This window comes from Lissotriton vulgaris, chromosome 3_1, assembly GCF_964263255.1.
Source record: "Lissotriton vulgaris chromosome 3_1, aLisVul1.2, whole genome shotgun sequence".
NCBI classification, from domain to species: domain Eukaryota; kingdom Metazoa; phylum Chordata; class Amphibia; order Caudata; family Salamandridae; genus Lissotriton; species Lissotriton vulgaris.
Genome location: NC_141689.1, coordinates 1514844002 through 1514859228, shown reverse-complemented (window position 1 = coordinate 1514859228; position 15227 = coordinate 1514844002). Strand labels below are relative to the sequence as shown.

The following is a 15227-nucleotide window of genomic DNA, read 5'->3' as shown; positions in this document are numbered from 1 at the left end:
CTAGAAAGCAGTTTGATGTTTAGACTGTCAATTTTATGTTCAGTTTCTGTTCTCATATCTTCCGATGCCTGTGGGCAGATTGATTTTCTAAGATTGCAATGAAGTCTGCAACTCCACCTGCCATCCCTTGGGGGCATCACCGCATCCCTCGGGGGCGACACACCACCACCTCCCCCTGGGACACACCACCACCTCCCCCTGGGACACACCACCACCTCCCCCTGGGACACACCACCACCTCCCCCTGGGACACCACCACCTCCCCCTGGGACACCACCACCTCCCCCTGGGACACCACCACCTCCCCCTGGGACACCACCACCTCCCTCTGGGGATCCCTCTGCCATAGCCAATAGGACTCGCATTAGGAAAGTGTAAGCTATTGGCTTTGTGAAAAACAATGCTATTCGTTTATATATTTTGAAAGCCAACATATTTATAGAAAAAAAATGTCATTTACAATACCAATAGCTCACACTTTCCTAATGCGAGACCTATTGCATAGCAAATGCTTGTTTCCTGTATCATTGACCAAACCCCCCATGAAAACTGCCTGCAAAAGAAACCTCCGATCCTCAAACCCCACATTGGCCAAAACCCCGCACACCTGCAGAGCCAGAGCAGGTAAGACCTGGAACGATCTACCAGTAGACAGACACGTCCACTCCCTGAACACCTTCAGGAAGACCCTCCAGACCAGGCTCTTCAGCTGAACAAATCTGTGCCGCTGCCCCCACCCCTCCCAGCACCTTGAGACAGTCACAGGTGAGTAGCGCACCTAAAATTTCCTTGATAGGGTAAACAAACATTGCCCCTGAGCCTTCTACCCCCACACCTTTTCTTGACTCCCACTTGACTAGTCTCCCCAAAATTCCCTAGAAAGGAGCGGAGGTGAAATTAACTTTTAGAAAGTTTCGTTAAGAGCCATCAAACTGCGGCCAAGTTAACAAACTCAAAATACTATGGAAAGACATGTATAGTACACAGTGGTAATTGCCATTGGCCATTATATTTAATTAGTGCTCAAGTCACAATTGTAAAACAGTTTCTTCAGTTCTGTATTATACGATTATTATCAGTTCCAGGTATTGCCCTTTGGATTCAGATTTGCTCCAAGAATGTGCAAAATGACTACTGGGGCATTGCTACATCTTCCTGGATAGATACTGCTCCCTTACCTAGTCAACCTGCTGCTTTCATGGTTGGAGACGCTCTGAAGAGTCTAGACCATGGGTACTCACATTTTCCTAAGAGCCAAAAAGATTGATCTACATTGAGGCCAGCGGGATGGCGGTTGGGCGTGGGTGGTAAGGCATGTGTGGGCAAAGGATAAACATCTAGTGACTGAACAAGGTGAAATATGAAAACCTGGGATTAATCCTAGCTTCACTATTTTTCAAAGTGGTGTGATCTTAGGCCACTGGTTAACTTCATGTTACCTCCTTTATTATTTATCACATAAAAGGACCACAAAAAACATGTTTACGGTATGCGCTGTAGAAAACCTGCTCCTGTGTTTAACTATAATGTTGTTCATGCATAATAGGAACCCAGTGCAAAATAAACTATTTAACTGAATGCAGAATACGGTCATACATTCACCCCAGTACAGAGAGATATGGGCCTAAATTCATTTTTTTGCTCACCATGCCATTCCAGTTTGGACACAGCCATATGCAAATCTGTCTTTGGGAAGAGTCCAGCCCAGCTCCGAGTGCAAGCGTATGCATGGTTAAAAAAGTAAATGTCTTGGTTTGATGAGACTACGGTCTACCAAGACGAAAACAAGGAAAGTAAAAAATTTTAAGAATTCAAAAAAATTTCAATGCCGGTACTCATGTTTTTGAACATTTGAGAAGATGGTTTTTCTACTAGGGTGGTCAAAATTAAGTTTTATGCACCTGTTAATGATTGAAAACATTTATTAATATGTTCCAACAAGACAATCACTAATCCAATAATACAAAATAAGTTTAATAGACCGGGTATAATGTCAAAGACAGATTTTCACAAAGAATTGACTTCTTTAAGGACCAGAACTCCCTTCAGTAAAACACCTCAGATAGCCCAGGGCTTGCAGCTTACTCTTGGCGCGTAGTACTCACTTCAAACACCTATAGAACAAAAAGATAGTTACTAAACATCAAGAAATAGCGCATTTTAAAAACAGTCAGTGAAAAAAATAAAATGTATAAATGAAAATGAAGCTACACTATTATTAGTAAGGTTTATTAGATTTCAATTGAAATCATGAGCATGAGCTGTTTGTGCTCGGGGGAAATCTCGCGGACTCGCATTTGAGAACGCGAACAAGCAAAAAATGTCAGAATTTACCACCCAGGCCTACTACAAACCTACATGAAGTCGGAATAAACTTAAAGGTTGCATATCATACATAATCAGCAGATTTTTGTTTTTAGGACTGCAAGTTAACAGCTCTGTATTTACCCTGAATTCTTCAAGGAACCTCTTAGTGAACTCTAGCCTTGCTACCCAATACAACTCCCTTATGAAGTGGATTACAGATATCTCCACACCCGGGTCAGTCAGGATTTTCCACAACCTGTGTTGTGGCTTATGCAATTAAATGCAGATGAAAGAACAAAGGCAAGGTAAATATTCTCTTAATCGTAGCATATTTCCTGATTAAGCAATTTAAGATGTTCACTGTTCTAGACACTACTTCAGGGCAGAAACCTTACTGTAGATCTGAAATTTATTGATCTGTCAAATCCTTGAGACAGTTTAAAATAATCCAGTCCACCATCTTCACTAATGATCGAAGTAGATACCAGGTGGAAACACACAGGATTGTTACGATCCTGCGTAAATAGGGACTATTATTGGCTTTGCCCAAGTTGGTAAGAAACCTATACTAAAGCAGTCACCTAGTACTAAGGGTCCCTCATAATAGTGTTAGCTTTGAACAAGTCTACAGGATGCCATGAAGGCCTGGTGCTTTGCCCCGTTTACTGGCATCATTAGCCCAAATGACTTGACATAAGGTAAAAGAAAGGCCAATGCTGCCATAAGTTAAATGTTTAGGTGCAAGATGATCGGTAGTATGTACTGGGATCAGTCTCAGTAGGTGGAATTTAATATACTCCAGAAAACTGTTCAATCTATTCATTGCTCATTCTAAAATGAGTCTAGCCTAAGGCCCCCTCATCTATTCATATCTGCGAGTTGACCACTTGCCAAACCTAACAGTATTATCCTTACTCAGACTTGCTTCTAGCAAATATGCCCATGCTTTATTTCTTTAGGCCATTTTCCTGTATCACTGCTCTTATAGGTCGCTCTACAAGACTGTTTTGCACCTAATGGACTTATGTAGCCCGTCTAATAATCTTGTGTGCGCTTTTGTAGCGAGGCAAACCACCCATCAAAGCTGGGCGCCCTCTTGAAGCAGAAAGACCCTCTTTAACCCCCTACAAACCTTCAAAAACTCTTAAGGGAGTATGGATCAACTCATCTAGGCATCCCCAAAAATGCATCTGCTACAGGCACATTAACTGTTTCAGGAAACCTGGTTTAATCTGGGTCCATCGTAACGCAAACAATTACAAGAGGTTAATTGAATATGGTCGGCCGTAACCAGAAAGGTTTTGGTAAACGGACAGCAGCTAATACTTTATAAGTTGAATGCTCGGAGGGTAATGGTCACTTACGATTTCATGGGTAACAAACTTATGAGCTCCATTAGCAAAACAGTTAGAATGTAGCACAAACACACTATGCTGGTCTTTACCATTAAAAGTGGCCTTGAAGCATATGGAGCAGAAATTAGCAAACACCAGAACATTTATAAAGTAAACATTCAATAGTTCACCGTAAGTTATGTGCGATGTGTTTGTGCGGAGTGCTCGTTGTTAATTAATCCACATACCCTTTTAGAGGACAGAATGCATAAATGTAGGTTGAAGCCACCCTACACAACCACCAGGTCCTTTTGTTTGCCTTTACACAATTACTTTAGATTGACAACTAGTGTGCTTTGACATCTAGACAGACTACTAAAAATGATTCACAACTAGTATGAGACATTACAATCATCTGGAAGATTATATTGTGTGCTACCATTCGAATCTTTCCAAATGGCACATGATTGGATAAGTAGGTGCAAATTCCTCCCTATGGTCTACCATGACTGGATGGAGTGGCAGGGACATGGCAAGTTCTATACCTCTTAATATGCACAGGGTCCAGCAACCATATCCCCTGTAAACACAAGCATTAACAATGCAATAGGTCTCGCATAAGGAAAGTTTGAGCTATTGGTATTTTAAATGACAAATATTTTATTCATGTGTACGTTTTGAAAATAGCGAAATGAATAGCTTTGTCATTTACAATGCCAATAGTTTTAACTTTCGCAAATGTGACACTTATAGCATTTATAATGCAATAGGTGTATTTGCAGATTAGCATCACCATTTGGTTACAGAATACGAAATCTAATATGACAATCTGAGAGCAGATTGTCTGCTTGTTACAGGATCTTGATAAGATGCAATCTAGTTAACTATTGAAAGCAGGTTGTACACTTACAATGGTGGAGTCAAACCAAGGAATGCAGCGGGTAAATGAGTTGTACCTTTTTGTAATCAGACTACAAAAAACTGTACTACAAGCATAAATTCGAGTTATGGTCAACTGTCACCAGACTCACATTTAACTTTAATTTTTAGTGAGGCAATGGGAACATGCCACTGTTCAGACTGCTACATCAATACCCTTATGATAATTCTCACTTGGCACCAAACATTCGTGATGTGTCCCACTTCAATTTCCACTTGCTCCTTGTGTGATTAGTTTAACAACTAACTGCAGCTTTTACAATGTCTACTAATGGAAATCCCTCATGTAAAATGGTAAAAAAAAAAAAGGTATACCTACCAATCGTAGAACTTAACTTGCATTCATCAACTGACTTAAGGCGCCGTGAACTGAATCAGTTCGCTAAAGTAAAAAAAACACAACATGTTAACTACAGACGAACTTCACTAACCTGCATACAATAATTTAAAACCCTCATGTCCTCATTCTTAAAAATGCTAATCACTGACAATCATAATGTGAACAGCAGAAAGGGTATAATCCTTGGACATGCGGTAAACAATGAGCAGAAACATGGAAAAGAATCATACAAAAGCGAAAGGCACTTCTCAAGATCAGCTTTGAAAAGGATTGAATATTAATGCCGGTCAAAATAGGTGGGGGAATTAGTAGAGATTACTTTGCAGAAAAGCAGTCTATTTGAAAGAGGCCCTGGACAAGTCAACTTACTTGTCATGACTGACGCTTTACTGTATCGACATCAATAGAAGCCACCACCTCAGCAGCGTTCCTGTAGCGATCTCGAAGAGACTGTAAGAGAAAATCAGTTATAACTGGACTTTATAGTCAAATGAACACTGCAATGCACGACACAAACCAGTAGCTGAACAGATTTTGAATGAGAGATGAGACAAAGGGAAAGTATGTGAGAATTGTATTACTCTGAACTTGAGATAAGATACATAACAAGTGACTGTTTATGACTGATTGATTTAGAACACTGCCTTTGAGGAGTTATGTGATGGTTTGCAGATGTCACCAGAACCCTGAGAAAGAAAAATCAGAGCACGTTACCCCTTAAATATTACATGTTTACTTTGGGGTACAATACTTGAAAAATTCCCACAACGCAGCCTACAGTTTGGCCACTAATAGGAATTTAACTACTTTACCTTCCAGGAACTCTGATATTTACGAATAGTGATGCATTTTACTTTTGAAAAGCAAAACCTTAATATGCAAAATTAGTAATCAGATGCCCCAGCTCTAAACTCCGGTCGCCGTTTTAGCATGTGAAATGCCTTCATGAAAAACTGAAGTAATGAGCCCGATAGTATTCTGCTCCAAGCAAGGGACGCCTGTTCAAGAAATGGGGAGGGGGTAGATCAGACCATGGCTTCCTGTTTAGGTCTACCACTAGATGACAATTCACTAACTCCTGCACCACTGCGGGTACATCTGCATCATTACGCCTGCTAGAAGGTAATATATTTGCAACATCTTTAGGCGTCCTCATCGAGTTGTAGCGTAATCACAGTGGTTCATAATGTGAACAGCAGTGACAACTATCTTTAATCATCGGACGTTAAGGAACGAAGTTGCATAAACCCCAGCAAATGTAAAGACACATTAACGTTTGTCTACATTAACCATTGAAAGCCCAACCCGTTCTAAATCGGCGGCAGTGGGCTGATAAATGGAACCAGCAGCAGTTTCATACTTTATCACTTAATTGACTCCGTACCACTGCACCAGCTGGACCACCGATAGCTACACATCTGTGAGTAACTTACAACGTGTGAGACATTGTGCAGGCTTATCAATACTACCTCAACCGTCAAAAGGGAACCCACGCAAGATTAATTAAAAAAAAAAAAAAAAGACTGCACCAATGCACTACTTCAAACGTGACACCTAAGGTTTATCGGTGCATATTTTTAGACCAAAACAGCTTTAGAAAATAGCACAAAATAAAGAAGACTTTCAAAAAATGTTTTGAGCGCGCATATCATTTTTGCCAAGAATCGACTAAAACATCGCAGCCTCATTAAACACAGCAACAGCCCGCGCAGGGAATACAAAGTTTTTCTTTCTAGAGGAGTAAGCCCGGTATGTTAACCCATCGGTCCGGCTGCGCCGCCCCGTATCATTACCACTTTCTCTACTATAACTAAGGAGTATCATTTCAAGCTTTTCTAATTCTCCCCTCCGTTAAAAGGTTGTGCGGGAAGGGGCGGCGAGGCAGTTAGCAAGGAGTAATGAATGTATGAGGTGAATTGGTATGTAGGTTGTGTTCAAGACACGCGGACGAGTTAAACTTCTACCATTTCTCACCTGCCCGTAGGCCCCGTCTGTTCATCTGTCGTGGCTGGAAGTCAAGGAGGCAGCGATAGGTCACACACGCGGACACTCCAAGAGGAAACATCGAATTCAAGACTCGGGCCCACCACAAATGGTAGCACTGAACACATGGTGGCCATGCGCACAGGGATCACAGATGCAACACTAACTACTGACACCAACCGAAAGACTCAATGAATCGTTCGACGCGGCTTATATCGGAGCACGTACGTGCGTGCGCGCACACAATTAAAATCATCCCGCGCACGTTGACGTATAGTGGCCATGCTTGAATCAGGCAACACGTCACAGAGCGAGTTTTGCTCTGTATATGTACTTAAGAAACTCCGTCTTGCCTTTCGAGTGGGCCAGTAATTAGGGGGTAAGAACCATAGATGCAACAGGTTCAGTAGCACCGGACCGACGATCTTGAGTGGCCCATTTAACCCGTTAAGGGCAGATATGCCGACCTTGGAACTAGGTTCCGGTCTCGGAGTTAGATATACATCCTGTGGCAGTGAGCTAATCATCTATCATGCCTCCCAAGAAAACAAGCATTGGCCTAGTCAATAGGTCTCGCTTTTGGGACCTTATAAATATTTAGGTATGCAGCACAATATCCTTGGTGCAACAACATAAACTGTTGCATGGCTATACACTTATAATGTCCCTGTGGTGATGTGGGGGCTCTAGGCCCACATCGCTATTAATGATGGACGCAGACACAGTTTGGATGGTTGGTTAACTCATACATGCCAACATTTCAGAAGAGCAAAGTGGGAGATTTTTATGAAAAAATCGGGAGAATGGGGCCGTGAATCAGGTTAAACTGTCATGTATGTGCTTTGAAAGTGTGCTACTGCAATGTCGGACATTTGAAGAAACACAAATGCACGTTTTAATCTTACCTTTCAGAAGCATGGAGCGCAGTGGCAGGCAAAGAGAGGGAGATTGATGCAAGTGTTGAACACTGGCCTGGCAGGTTGCTGGCAGTGCATTCAACCCCCCCCCCCCCCACCCCCCCCTTGAAACAGCTTCCCGGGCACCCACATAGCGCCCCCAGTATAACAGGTCTTTAAAAGACCATGCGCTTGTTAATGGGGCTTTGTTGGCTTTCACCCTTTCTAGAGCCCCTGCATCGCCACTCTGACTATTGCTGGAAGAATAGCACATTACACAATACCACGCCCTGTCAGCTGAAACCCCGAGGAATCGGGTTATTGCTTGCAGGAATCGGGAGGCGGGAGACTAGCCCTGAAATCGGTAGTCTCACGCCTGAATCGGTAGGGTTGGCATGTCTGGGTTAACTGGCCTTGAGAACGTGCGCTCAGCCCCTTTTATTTGCAGGGTCATCTGACTGATGACGCCTGTGGTGGGTGGGTGTTCAATGTGTGATAACATGCTGGAAGGGGGGCTGGGGCAGCCGACCGTAGGGAGGTCCCCCCCCCCCCCCCCCCCGGCGGTTTGGGAGGGGTGGGTGGGGGGATGATTTGCAGCCCAAGCGGCGGGTTTTTTCTAATTTGGTCTTCTTTTTCCTCCTAAAGGGACCCCAAGCATAAATGCTTGGGGCTCTGCCTCCCGGCCACCATTTTAGGTTTGGTGACCTGGTGGCTGGGAGGTTGTTGTCAGAAAAATGTTCCCTTCCTCCCTCCCTTCTTTTCCCCCCCCTTTTTTTTCAGGTATTTTCTTTTCTTTATTAAGGTTTTTGCGATTTTCTCTCTTATTTATTCCTTCTTGGGCCTTTGTCGGAACAGGTGGACATGGGGTTTGTATGTTAATCTTGTCGCTTGGAACAGGTGCAGTGCGGGGGTTAGTGGTTTTTGCCAGGCTTGGCAAGCTTGTGGTTGTCATTTGCTTAGTTGTGGCATCGTCAGGGGGAGTTGAGCAGGATAAGTTGTTGGGGTGGTTCCATAGGTTGGGGGACCAAGAGTTGTTGGAGGGAAAACAGGGGATTTTGTGTTATGGTTTAGGGGATGGGATAAGTTGAAATGATTATGCAGGGTTTTGCATTGTTTGTATTTTGTAATGATGTTATGTACGGGTGGGGGCGGGGTTGATGATGTTTTAGGGGTGGGGTGGGGTGGTGATTGGGGGTTAAGGAAGTGTGCTATTTAGTGAGGATTCGTTTTGTAAGGCGTTGGCCGAGGTTTTAATTTGTTAATGTGCACCTGTTTCAATAAAGCAGCCTTTTTCACACACAATAACTGTCTGTTGGTCTGCTCACCTCACCCACCCCTCCCTCCCAACACTAGAATGCTGACTCTACGTCATTACATCCCTCCCAAACTTAGTGAAAAGTCAAACAAAGAAAAGTCCGAAACCTGTGAGAGGAAATACAGTTCACAAATAAAATTACGACTCAATAATGATGACTCCCACGTAGTCTTTTTCCGCTGCTGGTCAACCATTTACAATGGTGTCTTTTCTTGTCTTTGCGGACTTGCAGCTCGGAGGTAGGCTGTACAGTCTCTCTTTTCCTGTTCCACATCCTGTGAAAGTGTAGATGGAATGATAGGGGGCATTTGTGTGTTACCTTTCTCTGTATCGTCCTGGTTGAGGTGTTCTGTCCAACTGGTGTCTGTTTCTGACAGGATCTGCAGTTGCAGGTATCACTCTCACTGATACCCCTCTCTTGGGGGTGTCCACTCTCACCAGATGACCCGGAGGCCCTTTGCTACCAGGCTTCCACTGGACAGGTGGGCAGCCACTTGTCGCTCCAAGCGCGTTGGAGGAGTCGCTACGAGTCCCTTCTCCGTGTCCGAAGCTCCACCTGAAAAGGGTGTTTTTGGCACTCGTTCTGTCGCGTGCTACCCTTTGTTCTCCCTGGATCTCCAGAGCAAGCTTCACCGGTCCATCTCTCGTTTGGGATCCGCTGCCACCGGCGTCCCTGAGGCCTCTGCCCCTTGGATATCCACGGCCCTGTGTCCGTTCCATCCCAGAGGTGGTTGTTGCCAACAGACCGGAATGCTCGCCTCTGTCGTTCCTGGGTGATCTTCGGGTTGCACAATAGATGTGTGCTCCTAGTGGTGCTGATACTTTTCAAGGTGCTGTGTCCGGATGTCCATGGATGTCCATGCATCTCTTCTTTCCCCCTCGGGTGTTCCCCTTCTGGTGTGTGTTGTGGTGTTCCATCACGCACCCTTCTGTGTTCTTCTCATTTCCTCTTCGGGTGTTCTCCTTCTGATGTGTGTTGTGTTGAACTGTCACGCGCACCTCTTTGCTCTTCTCCTTTTCCTCCTTCTTTCTTTGTCGTGCCACTCAGGATTGGTCTTCTCATCCTTCCTTATGCTTCTCTTTTCTTCATGGCGTCGTGCCACTTACTCGCCATCGTTTCTCTCCTTTCCTTTTGCGACGCTGTCTAGTCTCCTTGCTTTCCTTCTCATCCTTACCAGGCTTCACCGAGCAGCGGGCCCTCTGCTTGTTTCCCTCAGGTTTTGTCCCAGCACTAGGACACTGTCGTTACTTCTCTCCAATGCTGGACCTGTCGTCGCGGCCTTCTGTCACATGAAACTTCGGACGTCAAGGTGATGTTGTGGGACTTCGCATCCGTCACCTTCTGGTCCTCCTCGCGGACCTCTCTCAGGGTCTTCTTTTGTCGATGTACTACGACCTTCTTCTTCACATTTGCTCTGACCTCTTGGTGGGTCAGCATCCTCCATCGCGACCATCTGGTGGGTCGGCTTCCTTGTTGCGACCAGCTGGGTGGTCAGAATCTTCCTTGCGACCAACGGGGTGGTCGACTTCCTCTTTCGTGCGACCAGATTGGGTGGTCGGTTTCTTCCTCCGTGCGACCAGATTGGGTGGTCGGCTTTCTTTTCCATGCGACAAGACCGGGTGGTCAGCTTCTTCTCCTTTGCGGCCAGACTGGGTGGTCGGCTTCCTCTCCTTTGCGACCAGACTGGGTGGTCGGCTTCTGGATGCGCTCTTCGGTCTCTTCCGTGACTTGCTTCTTTGGGCAGTTTTCTTGTAGTCTTCTGTTTCGGCAGCTGTGGTCGCTGTCTTTGTGTTCTGCCGCTCCTGCACTGCCTTTCACCTTTAACACTCTCCAGTTGTCTTGACAGGATGGGCTTACTGTCCGTGCTCGGGTCCCTGCACAGATGCCGCTGGTCCTCTGTGGGAATGGATGCTTTGAGATTGTCTCTTTTGTGTACACCCCTGTCTGGGCATCATCAGTGTGCACCATGCGTGTGCACTCTTTCCCTCTCTTGGAGGGAGTTGGTTGCTTCTCCAGTGGCACTTCAGGGCTGCAACAGTTACCCCTGCGCTGTATCACTTTCTTTCTGGCACAACATTGCCTCGAAACTCCATGACTCATGTCAGTTCTGTTGTGGACGACTCTAGGACTCTAGTTTAATATTCCTGATTTATGCCCTTATGTGGTTATATCAAATCATGTCCTTATATAGGCATAAGAATCATACCCATATTAAGACATAGCCAATGCAGTCCAAATACGGCAAGGCTATTCCCATAGACTCCTTGAAGGCACAACATGTTCCTAGAGAAACCAAGCCTCCAGCAGCCCGGGACTTCCCCCTGCTTCTGTATTGATTTGTCCTAGAACTCCTGGAGTACTGAAAGAACTGCGAGTTCTTAGTGACGTCTTATGTCCAACCTTATGTCAAACTCAGCACCTTCCAGGTATAAATATACCCGCATCTGCCTTAGCAAGACACACAGTGGTTTGGAGCAGATCGACTATCTACTTGCCCGACGCCCTGCTGTAGCATGTGCCGAAGGAAGCCGACCCTCCGGCTGACGCACTGAGAGAGACGCTGTCCTTTCTCTTGCCGAGAAATCCAGCTCCAGTGTTTCCCTGCTACCCTTGCGGGTTGCTGGGAGATCGAGTCCTGAGAGAGAGAGATACAAGACCTCCTACATTCTAAATCAGGTACGGAGCTGATTAGACCCTTAGAGAATTCTTGGTTTAGATTCTTGGCAGAAACAATTTAACTTTAAACTACTTCTCCCATACTTCTTCCCATGTACTAGGCTTAGGTCAGGTACACCGGGGTAGGCGTATCTTAGAAGCACCAGTTGAGTACGTTTAGTCATTATTTTATCATTGTATGCATTTTATCCATTTTAAGTACCGTATGGCTTAGAAACCATACCATGCTTTTACAGTATTATTTCATAATACTCTTTTTACTGTACGCACTTTACTTTATGACAAGTATTGCAATTGTAGCAATTCACTTCTCTTGCATGAGAAAGAAGACTGCTCAATAAATAACCTCTTTTATTGAAAACGCCAGTCTCTCTGCTTCTCTGGGCTTCTGGTGAAGCTAAGCATGCACGATTGACTGAGTGAAATAGCTATCTATTGTTTCCGCGACTCTGGAGATATATTCCTTATTCTTGGGTAACAAAGTTGTCATGTTATATGGTTGTCAGAAACGAATCCCTTCTTGTGTATTCGAGAAAGTTTCTAGTGACCTCTGAGCTAGCTGGCATTCATAATTAAGTCTAACATATTCAATAGAGACCTAGTCGACCTAAGTCCTTTTTCTAAACTATCATTTATGTTATTCCAATGCACGGAGCCTATTGGGAATATCGGAACTACACTACATGGCGCCCATTTGGTAAGGCGATAATTTAACGCTAGATACTATAGTAACTCAGTTGTGCTTTTCACACAGACCCCTTTCCTGTAAAAACTCCAATAGACGTCTGGAGTGGGTGAAAGGTTAATATCCGCCAAAACATAGGAGGAGAATCCTATGTATTAGTTTTTGGTTTGATCAACGTTGAAGGATACAAGTGTTCCAAAATATTGTGCACCTAATCTTTGTTTCCTTGAAACTTGCTCTGCAAACTTTCAATTAACAATGTCGAATAACAGCGACAACAACGCAACTGGTGGAGCTGCAATAGATGCGGATCAACCGGGTTTAGACGTTACAGGGTTTAATGAAAATGAAGATGATGCAGTAATCATCCCGATAAATGTAAGAAAGAGTGTAACTTACAAACGTATAAATAACGGAGTATCATCGAGAGGTGGTAAAGTTATATTTGTAATAAAAGCACATGAATATCGGCAGACAGAGGTATTCTATTCATGGATAACTTTTCCAGCAGCAAATGCTGTGACACGCGAGTTCCACTACTACAAAGCAGAGGAACCTTCAATGGAATACGTTCCTTTCAAGGACGTTGAAATTCCACTAACTTACCAGGAGCATCAGCTCTGGTTTAATGGCGCCCTAAAACATCACAATGAAATTACCAGGCTCGGTCCTCTAGGTAGATCAGGAGCCACAAGGCCGGTTCTAGCCAGCTATACACCACATCCTGACATTGAAGAAATGTCAGACAGAGAACTTTTAGTTCAGCTAAAACAATTAATTAAAATACTTAGAAAATTGGTCCAATATGTCATGCGGACTTTAACAGTCCAACCAGCAATAAAATTCCACAGCACACCCCTCACCAGGGGAACACAAATAAAAGTACACAACAGACTATTCAACCAGTCATTGGCAAATTACCCGCAAAACGGGAACAAATTCCGTTCTGGTTAGCTCGAAAGATTACTCAAATAGAGGCAGTATTCCCTGATAGTACACCTCATAAAAAACACAGAATTCTGACAATCTGTTTACCAATGGGATCGCACCACATGTGGAGGACTGTGATACTTGGGGAACAGTTTTTGCTTCAATCTACACCAAAACACATGGTGTTCCGTCTATGGCGGTTATACCAGACGTACTAAGACAGATTCAAAATGAATATGGTCCAGAGCCTGCTTTAAATCTAGGTATGAAATTACTGAAAGACTTTAAGCAAGTCTTGGCTATATTACTAGCCAACTTAAAAGGAGAAGCAGCTTCTGTGCTGATCGGCCAAAAATTGAAAGAAACAGAAATAACAGAACAGCCTTTTGAAGTTGCCAGAATAATTGAAAAGTGCTATGAAGAATTAGGTAGAGATAGTTTGGGTGGGAAACCACTAAAACCACAACTAACAGAAAATCCTGAAAAAACTTTTATTAAGAATAATCTCACTACTCCAAAAAAGAAGTGGGAGGGTAATAAACAGACCACTTCCAGAGAAAAACAGTTTCATTCCAGAGGAAGGTCTCCCCAAAGGAGAGAAAGATCTCCAGAACGGAGGGTAGGTCTCCCCAACGAGAGCCCTCTGAAAAAAGATACAACCTTAGAAATAGGGATAATTTGAGAAAACCTGACAGATATCAAGATAATGATACACGTCCCTCCCGATCTTTTCAGACTTCCTCACAGAAATCGGAAAGAAGAGGACGGTCAGAACATAAAGAAGAGCGCGCCAAGTCCAAAGACAAGGAATCTGCTCATCAAAGTAAAAAATTACAATTTCCCAAAAAGAAGGTAGCTAGTATTAAAATAAAACATGCAGAGGATCCTGAGGACACAACTCAAGAACGGAGAATGGGCCCTGACAATGCTAGACAGTGCAGCAGAAGTGACCATAGCTCGCAAGATCCTGATGAATCTTCTGGAGACAGTGGACACGAATGAATACATTCAGGTGGAAACTGCAGACACCAGAGTCAGTGTACCCCATAAATTATATGAAATAACACTGTATATAGAAGGGGACATAACTAGGAAAATTGGAACTATCTTTTGGGAGAATTTATCTAAAGGCTATGATATCCTTCTAGCTGAGAAAGACTGGCCACCAGAGTTTATTAGGGAGTGCCACATGGCGAAGAAATGATTATGCCTGCCTTCTCAAATCACATTCCAATTCATAAAAAATACACATATGCAAGAAAATGGGCAGTGGCCCAGGCCCCTGCATTATATAAAAATCATGTAGGATGGGATGAGGATTTTCCTCACCATAAAATCCAGTTACAAAAATCCACTTACTGTACAGAGGCAGTATCCTGTTAAGGAAGAAGCTAAAAAACAAGTCAGAGAGATCTTAGATCAACTTGAATACCAGGGGGTGATTGAAACATGCACCTCACAAATGAACAATCCTTTGTTTCCTGTCTCCAAACCAGACGATTCATATCGTCTAGTATTGGACTACAGACACCTAAACTCTTGTTGCAAAACATTTGCAGTACAAAATTCACATAGTGCAGCACTAATGAATAACATTGTGCGCAAAAAATATAAAACGACATTAGGATATTTCAAATGGTTTCTTCTGTCAAAACATTGCACCAGAAAGCAGGTATTTGACCGCTTTCTCCAGTATGGGGGCCCAGTGGCAATTTTGCCGTCTCCCCCAGGGATTCAAGAATAGCCCAGGATTATTTTCAGCCAGGGTAACAGAGTTACTACAAATGTATGATGATGAGGCATTATCTTATGTCGATGACA

The 15227-nt window shown here is 43.8% G+C and overlaps 1 long non-coding RNA gene across 1 annotated transcript; it reads right to left on the bottom strand.

Moving 5' to 3' along the window:
• Positions 1-1953: 1953 nt before the first annotated feature.
• LOC147728101 (uncharacterized) lies at positions 1954-7091 on the bottom strand. Its single transcript, XR_015309360.1, has 4 exons — positions 6895-7091; positions 5290-5370; positions 4900-4962; positions 1954-2114 (listed from the first exon to the last, which is right to left on the bottom strand). It is a non-coding gene; the product is annotated as an uncharacterized LOC147728101 (long non-coding RNA).
• Between the last annotated feature and the right edge of the window lie 8136 nt (positions 7092-15227).